The following is a 16,040-nucleotide window of genomic DNA, read 5'->3' on the forward strand; positions in this document are numbered from 1 at the left end:
GTTCTGGTTAGTTGACATTGTACAATTGAGATGTCGAATGAATTGATCAGTCTTCCTAGTAAACTGTGTTATTAATACTAAATCAATTGAGTTATCCTATATTGGCAGCATTCAACCTGCACCGGCGTAGCGTCGGGGGGGGGGGGGGGGCTGGGGAGGTACAGTCCCCAAACATTTTGGGCGTGTCATTCCGTTTCAAGCAAAACTATAATTTCAAGTTACTAAACAGTGACAGTCCGCCCAATCTCAGAGTAGTATGTTGACTTTAATTGACTCTACCTCTTTGACAATACACATCATCATTTCAGTATGATAAAACCAGTGTCGAGAAGTCGTGGACATGGATAGTGCGCATGACCATCACTTATTTGAGACGTTTACTACGCTATCCGGCAACGGAAGAGTCAAAGAAAACCGCATCAAATTTAAAAAAGCACGCAGAACCCTATCCATCAATTATTTTTAAACATAAGTCTAGTTAATTAAGGTCAACTACCTGATTGACCGGAGAATGGAATTCCCTGCGGCTCCGCTACCTAATGATTTGCTTGCACTCCACGGTACTTTCTCCACAGGTTATTCTAACTAACTAGCTAACCTATATTGCTCGCTATATTACGAAATAATAAAATTGGTCAACATTGTTTGCACTGAATTGGTCTTCTAGATTCTTTTTTCATCGAAATGCCATCTAATTTACAATTGACCATCGCAGCAAGCCATGAAAACATTTTTGGCACGAACTGTAACAGTGTTTCCACTCCTCTAGACGCACACTGACAGCACTCAGTCCCGCAGCTTGTTTGTAACCTGAAATTTATAATATTTACTTAGTTAGATGTATACAGATTGCGAGCTAGAAAAGTAGAAAACGGGCGTGGCTTTGTATGTGAGAAATGGGCATGGTTTTTTGGCCTAATTATTTGCCCCCCAAACATGAGGACCACGCTACGCCGGTGCAACCTGTATACATAGGTACTGCATGCCATCGTTCATCGCGTATCAATTTGCAATATCGCGTCGTAGGAAACAATTTACTACAATAGCATGTACTTTCAAAGCTAGGAATCGTCAACGCAATTAGAAAATGTAAGTACTACGATTTTGCTCAAAGTCAATGGTAGATTAGCATTTATAGTTAGCTAACGTTTCTATAGTAAATTTTTAGACGTGTGGCCACCCAGCCTCTTTCTGCCCTCGTCATTCCCAGGATTAACAATCCGGGGAATGACAAGGGCGGGCCAAGTCCGAGTATCCCGTATGCAGGTTAATCTGGCTTTGAAAATCGAACAACGTTTTCGATCATCAGACAACAAAGACTCCTTCATTTCGGGAGTTATTGACGACGCAGTTACAGCAATACGAGAAGATCCAGGTCAAGCCTCGCACCCTCTCTGCCTAGCTAGCGGATGAATTACTCGATGGTCTGGCACAAGCGCGACGTCTCTTTTTGAATGGAAAGCACGCCAAAACATTGGAGACGCTACGAAAATTAGCAATAGAATTTCCCAAGTGGCAGGAGGTGCATGATGCAAGTAAAATTTGCTGGGAATTGAAAATGAGTGTGTGTTGTGTTATTTGCTTGTTGTTTAGGGTCACGAGTTGAAAAGTAGGGCTTTAAAGGAAGTGGGTCAAAGACTTATTTGTCGTCGTTGGCGGGCACCAGAGAACAACTGAATAAGGTGATATACGTTCGGCACTAATTCTTTCAGCTGCCTCATTGTTTGTTTGTTTTTTTGTTTGTATCTCTTGTCTAGTTGTCCTTTTTGTTTGTCTGTTTGTCTGTCGACCGTTTGGTCTGTCTGTGTCTCTGTCTGTCTGTCTGTCTGTCTGTCTGTCTGTCAATGGTATTATATTTTCATAAATCAGAACTATTACAGGCTAAATCAAACTAAGCAATGCACGATACACTACAGTCTGTTTGTCTGTTTGTCTGTCTCTGAGTTAATACGTATTTTTTCAAACATTTAACTATTATACACCATCTATAAGCAAAGCAACTAAATACTACTGTCAGTCTGCTTACCTGTTTGTCTGTCGATCTGTTTGTCTTTCTGTGTGCCTGCCTGCCAAAGAACATATATACTGTTTAATCGCACTAAACTAGGTTTTTTGCAAGTTACTGTTGGGTCTGTTTATCTCTGTGCCCTCGTATTTCTGCGTGTCTGTCTGTCTATCCATCCGTCTGTTAGTCTGCATGTACAGTTTCAGTGCAAAGAGAGCACACTATATGTGACATTGTCAGAAACCAGTAAAGGGTGAATGAAAATTAGACTTGCTACAATGCCGAATGTATTTTATGTGTCAAATCTTCTTTTTTTGCTTCCATTTTTGGTAGATCTTAGTGAAGAAAGTTGACTTTCATAATTACAGCATCTAATCACTAATCTTTTGTTTCAGACCTTATTTATGTACAGAGTTCTTGCTCCTGATCCCGAGATGTGAGTTATAGGTGTTTGCTTAGACTGTGTCATATATGACAGTAAGTTGTTGTATTACAGTCCTGAAGACAATCCGGAAGATGACATTCTAATTTATGTGTCGCTGGCTGCCTTCCTAGACTCGAGTGTTCAGCTAGTCGTCTTCCCTTGTGGAGGAGAAAGACCGACTGGAGACATTTGCCACTCAAAGGAAACTGCCGACTCTCTATCTTCTAATCAGGATTTTACACATTTGGTTAGTGTTTGTGCATGCACGCGCGTTCACGATAATTGCTTGATAGCAATGCTCGTTGCTATTGACTCTCTGCTAATGCATTTGTAACTGAGTAGTCAATTGCTTTTACCGTCTGATATCGAGAAGAGCTGGAAAGAATCAACCTGTTGTTTGTAGACTTGGATGCCACGTGTCAAGACTGCAGGCACTTGCGTCAGAGCGAAATTACATTAGCAAAGAGCCAATGGCGATGTGCATCCCGATCGAGGATGCACAAACACTGAACGGCACTCTGATTGGAGGATAGAGAGTCGGCGGGTTGTTTGAGTGGCGAATGTCTCCAGCCGGTCTTTCTCCTCTGCGGGTGGAGATGACCGGGTGACACTCGAGCCTATTGCTTTCCCGGATCGGACCAAAACTTTGCATATGTATGAGCAGCGATATCAGTTCGCCGGTGCATGGATGGGGTGAAAGAGTTTGAAATGTGTGAAACTTCAAACACAGAATCGTGAGTGTACGATGGTGTGTGTGTGTGTGTGTGTGTGTGTGTGTGTGTGTGTGTGTGTGTGTGTGTGTGTGTGTGTGTGTGTGTGTATGCGTTGTATGGTGCTGTAGCTCACTTGGTTAGAGAGTGTATTTGGAGAATGAAAACATCCGGAATCTTGCAGGGTTGCAGGTTCAAGTCACAGTGATGGTGAGCTATGGCATAATTTTTCAAGCAAGAAACTTACACACAATTGCTTCTCTTGACTCAGGAGTATAAATGAGTACCTGGTCATTGACTGGGGTGGACATGACCGCTGGCTTGGCAGTAACATCATACAGCAGACGGGTACTTGTGGGCCTTGATGTTCAGTCCCAGAGCTGCGCTATTGTTAGTGCACCTAGATGACTTCGGCCAAGCTCCAGGTGTATTGTAGCACTGGCCCTAAGCCTTCATGTAGCACATGGAGGCCCTGTCTCTAGAGGCAGGGGAGCTATTTCTGCAACTGACCTTAAGGTCGACATTGAATGACATGGAGGGCTTGACATTTGTCTATTTGTCCATTTGTGCACATTTCATAATCTGCCATTCTTGTAATGTCATATTGAACAATTTGCATGTTATCTAAGTTTGTTCCCTATGCAACAACAGTAACAATCAAGAAAGCTGATTTTAGTTTTGGCAGAGTAGTACAACTTGAAACAGAAGGAACTAGACGATTCAAGGTTACTTCTTAATAGTTCTAATGTGTGCTTTCCCAACTTGTATTTATGTGTTGTAAGGTACTTCGTCACAGGTTGCAGGACGTGTACCATGTAGTTTGTGTCAAGTTTTTCTCAGATGTCAAAGAACGTGGAGGAATTGAAGGCAAGCAAGTTTATGAGTAGACCTGTGGAATGGCGATGAAATGTGTACAATGATCAGAGCTGAAGACATCATATGGCGATGCATGTCTACAGAGACATGTTAAGGTAAGCAATACAATAATACATACATCTATTATAGATTAAAGAAGATGGTGCTGCTATCAAACTGTGGAATTCAAAACAAAATCATAATTAAAATCACTATAGTCTCTTGAGGCAAAATCTTACTTTGGCAATTAGTGTAAATACATGTATAGCCAAGGCCCTACTTCTATGTATGTGTGAGTTTGATTGGAGTGGTCGCCTACACCCAATATCTTTCACATCTTTTGTTGATGGCTGCACAGTGTACCAGGAAAAGTACTCTATTGCCAAACTTTCCAATGTTAAACTGCAAGAAACTTGTCGATTGCTTTTATACTAATCTGAGAAAATTGATGTCACTGCAGTGGTTCACCTGTGTCTGGAGTGATTTGCCTAGACGACCATGTTGAAAATAGTCTTTCTTGAATAGTAGAAGTCTAGTGACTCAAGAGATTTTTGTTGCAAAATAATATGTGAGGCTTTAGAACTCGCAGCTGAACCTTGCGATGATTCTACACGTACAGTCTGTAGCTACTTTAAAACATCATCCAGTTCACAATTCAAAAAGATAGGGTATACGGAAATGATGAAGGCGCAGTGAGACTGGTCATGAGTCTAGTTCTACGAAGCTTACTAGCGGTAGTATGTAGGCGTTGTATCTTTTTATGACTCGTATCTTTTTGTACAATCAAGCAAGTCATTTGACAATCTGATTGGCCTCATTGCTCTCACTTGTTCTTTGATTTATAGGACTGACATTGGAACAGCTTGTGCGTGGGGTTACTTGCTCAATCCATCCTGATGTTGTGTAAAGCTCTTTGACAAGACTGACATCGACTGCATGGTTGATCTTGTATTGCCAAGGCCAGAGCAGCAATAGAAACAAAACTGGTGATACAGTATACACTAGCTCTATCTATTGACCTATCTGAATATCAGGCTGGTAGATTGAAACTGTTTGAGTGGGGAAATTAAGAATGAACTGAACGGTCTTGTGACCTCTCAGTGTGTACTGAGTATAGGCTGGCATCTGACAGTCATGTATGTGGTGGATTCTGGACAGGTATCTAGAGCTATTCTGTTAGTGCATAGTCATGTGTGGATGCAGATGGAATGTACTGTGCAGCCTAGGCAAAAGACAGTTACTTGAAAGACAGACAAGAGCTCAGTCTCACTTGCATTTTGCTCATGTCTGGAGATCTGAGGAGACGCAGATGAAAGACGGCTAGTATAGTAATAAACAATTTATCGTACTTAATTAATTAATTTTAGTGTAGTTATGCCACATATTTTTCACTGGTTCAATTCATGCTTGTTACAAGAGTGCATGGATGGGGTGCCAATTTAAGAGTTTAGTTTACATTTTTTATGTGGCACCACTAGAGAACCATACTATACCACTAGTATGTACGGTAGTCAATGACATTCTCATCACACTAAATTGTGTTAATAACGACAATTGATGCCAATCTGTGTATCAATAACAGTGGATTGTTAGCGGAGCCCCCTTTAAGTCCTGGATCCACCATTGGTTTGACTACTGTAGGTCTGGACAGACCACTGGCTGTGCCACAGTAAGATTGCAACTTACCTATAGGCCTTGGTGTCTAGTCCCAATTTGCTGTGCCATGGTCAGTGCTCTTGCTTGCCTTCCGTCAACCTCTAACAGTCAGCACGAGCCCGTAGACTTTGCGTACCCCACGGAGGCCCCATTCTTGGGCGGGGTTGCTATTAATTGTCAGTACGTGTGTTGAGACAGACAGCTTTATGATTTATCTATTGTGTGTGTGTGTGTGTGTGTGTGTGTGTGTGTGTGTGTGTGTGTGTGTGTGTGTGTGTGTGTGTGTGTGTGTGTGTGTGTGTGTGTGTGTGTGTGTGTGTGTGTGTGTGTGTGTGTGTGTGTGTGTGTGTGTGTGTGTGTGTGTGTGTGTGTGTACCCTTTATGAATATACATTCCTGCATGCATATTGCATTTTGCTGTGCATGTGCTCAGAGGCATGTGCAACCTTTTTGTACAACTGGGCACATACAGCAGCAGTAACGAGATGTATATGGCTTTGGTGTGTGTTGTAGAGCATTACGTATGGCTATGACATGGTTAATTTGTATGTATTCTAGATTATTGTGACTAATTTGTCATAGAACGATCCATTTTCAGTGATGTTATAGATTGCATGGTTGGCATTGGCACAGTTTGTTAACAAGCTTGTATACTTTGTTATGTTTGCTTCGTTGATTACATGGAAACATGGTATTTAGATCTATCAAAAACATAGAACCTCTAACATAGCATTAGCTTTGCCAGACAAACTATAGCTCCTAGGTCAAGAGGACTTTTTGTGTGCATTATGCTGCAAGTATGAATCTTGTTTATGACTTACAGCCACTCTGAATAACAATCAGGCCTTAAATCAGTTCTCTCTACTTACCCCTGTAATATTGACGTAGACTCATCTTTGAGCTCACAACTACTTCTTGTGGTCACACATTTTGTTGTTCTTGTCTTAATCGATCACTTGACCATCACTCTTCTTGTCTTGTTTGCAAGACACCATTGATATGTGTAAGTGCTGTAATGCATTGGTTCTGCATTTGGCATGTTTTTACTTTGCCTATATGTGTCTAGTATTTGGCTGATGTTGTTAACAAGACTTATGACCAAGTATTTAATCATAATATTGAGGTTTGAATATGTTACTTGTGTAACTGTGAACGTTGATATTTGGTAGACAGCCCAGGGCTGATGCTTAGAATTTGCCTGAAAGCACTAGCTGCTCTAGCTGAAGTTGATTATTCAACGGTATTTTAGTGAGAAGTATGAAGTACACTGAAAACAGACATCTGATGAGCTACAACAAGTTGCTGGACAAATTGATTGTCTATATGCTTAATCAAAATTAAACATGTAATATGACATTAATTGTGTCTAGAATGTGGCTAATAGTGGGTTAATACGCAAGCACTTAGGTTGACAGCGTTGCACGGAGGAGCGAGGTGAACACCTGGGGACAAGGCTAGTATTATGCTAGGGTATTGTTGGAGTGTACAGTATACTAGTTTCAATTTTGCCATAGAATTTATGGACTCACTAGTACACTCTACATTGCATGTGTATAGGGGTTTTGGTGAACATATTACATAGATTATCTGACGATGAATTATGTATCTGCTCTTGTATCATATACTGAAGTTGATGGCAGTTGAATAAAGACTATTGTGCAGTAGACTGACTTGTCCTGTCAAGTACTATTATGGTTTGTTTTTATAATAATTAATATGTATATATTTCAATTAAAGCCACTGTATATTCAAGGTGCTCGATTGCTTATAGGGTTGCTGCTGAGCAGGAAGTTGTTGATGAAGCCAGTCTTCCTATATTTGTATGTACCACTACATTTGCAACTGTTTGGTGCCTTTGCGTATATATCACCTGATTCTAAGACACTATTGAATCTGGTAGTGTACAGTTTAGAATGTGTGAACCAGTAGAGGGTGCACCGTGAGTCTACAAATCTTTCTCACAGCGAAGTTCAGAAAATGTATTTGTATTTGTATGGACTTTGCAGATGTTGGGACAGTACTAAGATTGAGTTTTTGTCTGATGGACGATTTGTACTTGACACCATGGGTGGAAGGAGATTTCAGGTATTACAGGGGGTGGTGCGCACTAAGGTTGTGATGCTGATGTAATTTTTTGGCATGCAGGTAATTAGTCGTGGAATTTCAGATGGCTATAACAGAGCTGTTGTTCAGTAGTTTTCTGACAACAGGGTGATTAATAGTCAACAAAACGAAGGTACGTGAATTACACTACAACAGACAGACAGATACACACACACCTTGTGACTACAGGTATACTTTTGCTAGAAACAAGTATAGGTGTTTGGCAGTACTGCATGTCTGCTGTTGTAAATGCTGTTTACTGTACTAGCGATAGTTGCCATTTGTGACAATCAACAGACAATACCACATCATCATTTGTGACTTTAGTGTTGTTGTGTTGTCTGTCATGCATGAATATAATGCTTTTGCTTTTCATTGAAGAGCTGAAAGTGATTTGCAAAGAGGTCCATATATACTAGTCTCGCTTAGCCATACCCTTCCTCGCCTACATCCGCTGTCGAGAAATGGTCTGGTGAACAGGCTTTGATCTTTTTGTTTGCCGCACTCAGTTAGTTCCCTGCATTCGGGGGGACTAAAGACCTTTTTAGTGGTCGACATTTATGCCATGACTAAACACGTGCGTAGGCATGAGATGTCACAAAGACACAATAAAGATCGCAATTGTCCACCTAGCTAGTGCATATAAATCATATTATGGTATTTATTACAGCATGGAGATGTACGTGTGACTGACAGAAAGAAAGAAAAACGGCCTAGGAGTATACACCGCATGGACATCAAAGTTGTGTAATAAGCTTGCGTACGACCGGTGTCACTGCGTGTCGATGGTGTGATTGATTTCTGAAGGTATTTTGATAGGCGCTTGCCGCCGACGTGATTTCACCGGTGGAAGCCGATTGTGAAACACAGCTACTAACAGTAACAGCTAGTTGCTATTTGGGCAGAGATTGCTGCTACAATGCCTGCAATGCCCAAATAAAGTCTGAAGGATGCGTGTGCAGAGTCTGACAATTAGTTGCAATTAATTAAGTCTTCATATGAGCGTTTGCAGGCATTGTAGCAGCAATCACTGCCTGAATAGCGACTAGCTGTTATTATTAGTAGCTGCATTTCACCATTGGCTTCCACCGGTGACTTTGCGTCAACGGCGAGCATCTATCAAAAGAACCTTCAGAAATCATTCACACCATCGATGTGTGGTGACACCCGTAGGCTTACCACACAACTTCAGTGTACATATGGTGTGTACTCCTAGGTAATTTTTCTTTCTGTCTGTCAGTCACACGTACATCTTCATGCTGTAATAGATACCATAATATGATTCATATGTGCTAGCTAGGTGTGCAATTGCGATCATTATCGTGTCTCCGTGACATGATCTCATGCCTACCCATGTGCTTAGTCATTTTTTAGGCATCAATGTTGACCACTATAGAGGTTTTAGTCCCCAGAATGCAGGGGACTAATTGAGTGCGGCGAACTAAAAGAGCAAAGCCTGTTCACCAGACCATTTCTCGTCGGCGGATGTAGACGGGAAAGGATCTGGCTATGTGAGACTACATGTATACTGCAACCCAAGTACTTTTGCATCATTACCTGCTCTCTTGAAGATATGGTATGCTCTGTGGCTGCAAATTGAACAGACAGCTGCGACTTGCTGTTTCTGTAGGACAGGGTTGTTCATTCACAAGGAATGATACCAGAATGTAGTGCAATAGAAGACCCTGGCACAGTTGTTGACAGACTTGATGGGTGGGTCTTTGGTGTGTTTTAAGGACAGTTTGATGCATTTTGAGTGCTGGAAAGTTCATCTCTAGGAGAACGTGTGAGGAGTTTGCGACAAGTATTCACAGTTCAATGAGTTGTGTAGACCTCAGTAAATACTTGTTCATTACTAAAGTCAACTCAAATATCAGTCGTATATATTTAAGACTAGAATTTTAAAAGGTTTTCTCTGAAAGATAGAAATAGATGTAGGGATTGTATAAAAAGTAACTGAAACAAGATTTAAAGGTAATATGAACCAAAGCCAGACATCAGTAGTGAATCTAGCCAACCCACTAAATGTAAATGTAAGGGTTGGAAGGATTCACTAATGATGTCTGGCTTTGGTTTATATTATCTATAAATCTTTTTTCTGTTACTTTTTATACAATCCCTACATCTATTTCTTTCTTCAGAAAAATGTTTTTAAAATTCTAGTTTAGTAAGTTTTTAGGAGTGCAAAAGCGCAACCTAGGGCATGTCTCCATTAGGGCCTATAAGCTAAGCATGTTTAAGATTTAGCGCATTTTATTAGTGTTAATTAAACCTGTTTAAATGTAAATTTAAACAGCTTTCACTAAACATGATTCAGGGGTAGTTTACTTAAGTGGTCTAGAGGTTTAATTAATGGTCATGTGATGGTATACCATAGTATCCTAATGCACGTTGCAGGAATACGGGTCTTAATTTTTTAGTGCGTATGCAGTTGAATATGCAATGGCAGTTGGAATAGGACTTGGCTTAGTATTCAAAGCCAAAGGTTATCACATATGGGATATGCCTTGCAAATGTTAATTAGGTTCCCGTATAAATTGTTATGTGTACAGTGTACCTAATTTCTTGTAATTTTTGCCTTTCTGTGCGAACAATTGCAGACTAGACCTGTCAATGGCAAACATGATTGAATTACACGTGCAATTCTGGTGATAAACTCTTTCATAAACATTTGATTTATTTGATTGGCGCTTCGTTCACTAAATTGTCTCTGGTTGCCATGGACAAGCAATTGCAAATACTGCTTTCTAATTGGCCCATACTGTGCAATAGTGTTGAGGGCGGTTGTTGGATCAAATCTACTTGAAAGAAACACAATTTTTAATTACCATTCTTCCTTTCAGTTTTTGATCACCAAAAGAGTAGAGTTTGGGTAATTCTAAACCGTTTTTTCAGTTTCACAGCTGTACATAACGTACGAAAAGAAATATCCACGGAGGAGAAGAAGAAAGAACTAAGAAGAACATAATTGGCGCATGGGCCTTCGAGGCTAGCAACTGTTTTCTAGGTTGTTAGTTAGTTAGATGATTAGTGACCAAAGAAAAATAGGATATAGTACACAACATGCACACATATCATTTCGTTGATTTTGAGCAATTTTAGTCTTTATTTACTATGTTTTTTAGGTGTGCAAAATGATGACCACGCCCCACAACGCTCCATAACTGGGGCATGCAATCCCTACATACAGGGTATACCGTACCCTGTGATACTGTATAGGTATGTAATGGCATGTGTATATACCTGTACAATCGATACCATAATGCGCACTTTTATGGAATTTAGTTACTAGGCAATGTCAAAGCTAGCTAGTGAGCAGTTCACAAGACAGATCTAGATGGTAGTAACATTATAATCATCTGTTGTTGTTGTTGTGATGAGTTTTGCATGCAGACGTGCATGTAATTACAGTTTTGATACGAGGAAACTATATGCGGGAAGCCTGGTAATACAGCTGTAGATATGAGTCTACGGTCTTTGCTAGAATTTCAAGGAGTGATAGTCTCGTGAAGCTTGTTGTCCAACTCGTAGCTGCAGGACCAGTGGCGGATCTAGGAGTTTCCTTGGATCGGAGGAACCTCTAAAGTATTGCAGTCTGCCTGAGCTGATTATGAGGTAGGGTGCGCCCTGTTTTTGGGTTTCCACAGCACATATGGGTTTGCAATTGAGCACAACTGATTTCGCAACAATTTCGACAGCGAAGCCGAGGAAGACACATGCAGACAGAAGATAAATATAGACTCAATAACGGTATTTTGTTTAGCTAGCTACATGTAGCTACTAGGAAACTGTTTGCGTAGACTTGACCAGTCCCGCCGAGCTTTAGTCATTCCAGGATGTTGAATCCTGCTGAGAATTGTACATCCGGGAATGATGAAAGCGTGTGGCAAGACTGGTCAGGAGTCTACCATCAGGAAATAACATTCAGAGCTTTGAAGTCTTTCAAGGCTCCTCACAGTTGCTGCCTACTAGATGTACTGGAAGCGCTGTGACCCTGGTGAGTTACTCAAATAACAGAAAATTCAAGTCTACAATTTCTTTATGCTAGGCATACTATATATAAGTAATGAGGCTAACTAATGATGAGCTGATGAAATTGGTCATCCTAGTCAAGGAAGCCCCTGTTCAGGTCTGGTAGTGAGGACGGTCAATGTGGGCGCGTGGTCGACCACAGGGAATTCTACTCTGTTCAGAGGCAACTCTCTCGCTGCATGATCAGAGTAGTGCCAAGATCATTCAGTCTACACCTAAGACTACCGTAGAGTCTGCAGGCATGGTTGCAAACCCCACTATATTATTATTATTATATACCTACGAGAGAAGTCAGTTTCAGTGTGTACTTGTCGTCATCTGTTGCTTCAAGACGAATGCTTTTACGACCTTGTATTATCTATAAAACAGTAGATAGAAAACATTGCGGTCAGGAAATGCATGGGTTTCTACATATTGTTCTACCCTAATCTGTTTAATTGTTTCACATATCCAGACAAAATTTGAAATTATCATTTGCTAACGGCTGATCTGATTCGCTTTGAATCAATAGGCAGTATAGATCTAGCAGACTGAACTCAACAGATGTCAGCTTGCATGTGCTCACCTTGTGAGCGGAAAACCGGCAAACTGCAAGGCATGTCGATGACTTGGAGCTAGACATGCGCAGGAATCCATTCGCCACGAGGCGCTCGTCTACACTGTCAAACTCAGACGTACAGTATAATCACATCAAATTCGCTTTATACTTGTTCATGGTCACATTAAGTTGGTGGGCTAACTAGATCGAATTTAATCATTGTCACGTCAATTTCACATTCTGTCATTTTTTACCGAAGTCCGTCCACTCTGACTTCTCCCCCGGAAGCTTGTGTGGTTCTTGAGTGGGCAGATGTTCTCCAATTAATAATTAGCATAAGGGGTGGGTTTGTCTTTCTTTTTCACAGATGTTCACAGTCACTTCAAATTTGCGTAGCGCTAAATCAGAATGACTATACCACCGGCGTAGGAAGCGGGGAACTGGGGGGCTGAAGCTCTCTCGCTCAGTGTAGGAATTGAAATTTTCTGTGCCATAACTTCTTCAAATCTGTTACGGTTTGGCAAGCGAGGTAGTTTTTGCTTACACGTGATGACATCCACGGTACAGCCCCACCCCACCCCCACCCAGTCCCCCGCTCGTGAACATCTTCCTACGCCACTGTATACATGGACATGCATGGACCGTGACTGAAAGGTTGATTGACAGAATGCTGGCTTTTCGCGAAATGTGGTTTGACTTCGTCGTCATTTGAAATGACACGCCACTGAATTGTTCTGACATAGTCCAAGGTTGATGTGACGGTTAGTGAATTTTAAATCTTTAGCTGATTCAGGTTAGTGTGACTGTCGAAAGACTAGATCTGAGGGACTAGATAAATATAGAAGCACGTGCACGCGGTGGGGCATGCGGCTACATGTGCTCGGCTCGTGGAGCGGAAAATATAATTACCTCGTCGTGATTGGTCGACCCCGGCCACTACAAAAGGTTGTTAGGCGTGCGCATCTAGTCATTCGCCACGTGTTGCCCGCAAGTTGTGGTCTGAAGTTAGTCTGCTGCACAGTACAGAAGCTTTCTCGAGCAGAATCATGGCTGGGGCCCAGGGCTCCCGTCGTCGACTTGCCGACACATTGGAAGACGAGCTAAACCAATGGAGGATGAAGCACAAGCCTATTACGCGACTGGGTACCGGAGAATCTCGCATCGTGTACGAAGCACTTGAAGTAGCAGCTGAAGACCTATTGTCTTTGTTGGCTGGAGATGCGTGCGACGGTCTGTCGAGACGCCACATTAATGTACTCACGAGAGACTTCCTGTTTCCTTGTACAATGAACATACTTCGAAGTAACCTATCGACGGCCAGGTAAGCTGTTTTCTACGCATGGTTACTATCAGAGAATGCATGGATTCGGTTGAAGCGGAGACTGCATGTATGATCGTTTCATTTCTCTAGATGTACTTCCAGTAGAATGTTCGTGCACACTACATAGTGCAATCGCTGGAAGAGGTGTACAATTTTTTTAATTTTAGTAGCACTGCCTGTGGGCTAGGCCTTGTATAGGGCGCGTTCGAGTGACCTCTTCCAGAATGGGAAGAAGGGGGAATCTTGAAAGACGCGTTTGATTGATCTCTGACGTCTTCTGCAGGGAAGGCAGGCGTGTAGCCAGTAGGGATGGCCAAGTGACCTTCCAGTCTATGCCCATTCCTGACGTTTGAAACGCGATCTAGGTTAATATGTCCATATATATAGCATTGAAACTCAATCTTTTGCTAACCAGATTAATTGCTCAGAATGTGATTCAAAACGGCCTTGCAGATGTATCAGTGACACTGGTGTGTTTTTGGAGCCTAGCTGAGTGCTACAGATTTGGTTACGGAAGGCTGGCTGGCTGGCTGGCTGGCTTGCTGGCTGGTTGGCTGACACACGTAAGTTAGAGTAAAGACATAAACCTGGCACTGCCGTGCATCGGTTTCTCCAGGTCGCAAACCATAGATTTCTTATCGTATTTTGATAACTAAAGAACTGAAAAGAAGCGTAGGCGATCTAGTGTCACATTTTACTGCTCTCTGTGAAAGACATGCATCTTCCTCTAGCGAACTTGTGTACTATACAATTTCTTAAAATTACCTGTGGCTGAGCTTGTAATTATTGAAAATTCTATATTTTGTGTTGCATTAAGTTTTAATGTCTAGATATATAACATTCTTTATGACGTCACACGTTCAGCTTTATTTATGAGCTCCCACTTTAGAGACCCTCGTGACGCCCTTGGAACCGTCTACTAGCAAAAGTCATGCATTTTCGTCCATATATATAATTAATTAATTTTCGTCCATAAATATATATATAATTTTCATTTCTCTGTCGTCCGTAAGATCCAAGAGGCTCCGAATACGAAACAACACTGCAGACGTCGACAACGGGGAAACAGATTGACTGTCCCCAGTCTTCCAGGCTCTTCCAGATATAGTATCCAAAGTGTCTTCCGAAATCTTCCAGTTGTTTCTCGAAGAGGTCAATCGAACGCCCCCTACAAAAAAGATTCTAGTTGTACTTTTGTTTTCATTCGAGGATTTGGAATGTGGGCAGTTTCTTTTTTAGTAGATTCCTTTCTACTCCCACGCTGTTTCTCTTTCGACTTTTGACGAGAAGAGCGTTGCGTGGTGTCCTATTATGGTCGTGATTTGTGTAATGCCTTAGACTCTACACGGTTTACAAATACATTCCAGCCAAGAACCACTCGTTGCCTACAAACGTTGGGTTACCGACGACATCCCCACTCAAGCACAACACCGCAAAAATCCCGGTTACTACGTTCCTTCCCTGAAAGCGTTACCTCCTCCTAACTAAGTAACTGTACTGTTACTACTAATTACAAGTCAAGCCGCTCAGGAGCTCTCCGTGTCCTCCTTGAGTAACAAACAACTACCGTCTTTGTCTATCCTTCCTGGGATGTTGCTGTTGTTCTTGCTCTGGGTCGACCATCTTTTTCGCTTTTGTTGTCTTGTCTGCTGCCGTGGGTTGTCCTTCTTGCACAGGAACGTCAATGTCCACGTCTAAACATCTTCCTTCATGCTGGCCTTTACGACAGCAGTTGTTGTGGCAGTGTTGGTATTCGAGCCCTGGGTAGCCACTAGAGGTGTCCTTACACGTATTTGATTCTGATGTCTTTGTATCTATCTTTCTCATCCAACAGCCTAACCACCAATGAAAGAGGTTCTGTATGTTTCTCAATCACTCCCATCAACGACTAGTCTGGTCTGGTCTTGCCATTTGTAATTCCTTACGTACACAGTTTGCCAATGCTGATGGTGTTTTATTTGAATTGTTTTTCTGACTTACAAGGGAAGACAAGTCTGGTCGTAGCAGGTCCAGTCTGCTACTTGGGAGGCGGCCCACTAACAGTAAGGCAGGTGGTTCTTCTGTGGTTGAGTGAGGTGTTAGCCTATAGCCTATAAGGAACTTGTCCACTTTGCCACCTAGTGACACGTATGCATTTGATATGTTATTTATGGCTTGCTTACAGGTGCTCGCTGCTCGCTCAGCCAGCCCTTCCACGCTGGGTGATAAGGGGCAGCCCTAGCATGTACAATTCCACTGCCTTTCATGAATTCTGAAAATTCTGGGCTCGTGAGGGTTGGTCTGACTTCCCATTGCTTTTTATTAGTGATCTGATTTCTGCTAGCTAGTCACAGTTTGGCTTCGACATGCTCGTGCTGTTTCTCACATTTATGCATGCACTCAGCTTTCAGGAACGAC

At 41.9% G+C, this 16,040-nt stretch overlaps 1 long non-coding RNA gene across 1 annotated transcript; it reads left to right on the forward strand.

The window, feature by feature from the left end:
• Positions 1 to 6,584: 6,584 nt before the first annotated feature.
• LOC134190229 (uncharacterized) lies at positions 6,585 to 10,891 on the forward strand. Its single transcript, XR_009971619.1, has 6 exons — positions 6,585 to 6,652; positions 6,716 to 6,772; positions 7,421 to 7,588; positions 7,656 to 7,734; positions 7,795 to 7,885; positions 10,648 to 10,891. It is a non-coding gene; the product is annotated as an uncharacterized LOC134190229 (long non-coding RNA).
• Positions 10,892 to 16,040: the final 5,149 nt, after the last annotated feature.

This window comes from Corticium candelabrum, chromosome 14 (genome assembly GCF_963422355.1).
Source record: "Corticium candelabrum chromosome 14, ooCorCand1.1, whole genome shotgun sequence".
NCBI lineage: Eukaryota > Metazoa > Porifera > Homoscleromorpha > Homosclerophorida > Plakinidae > Corticium > Corticium candelabrum.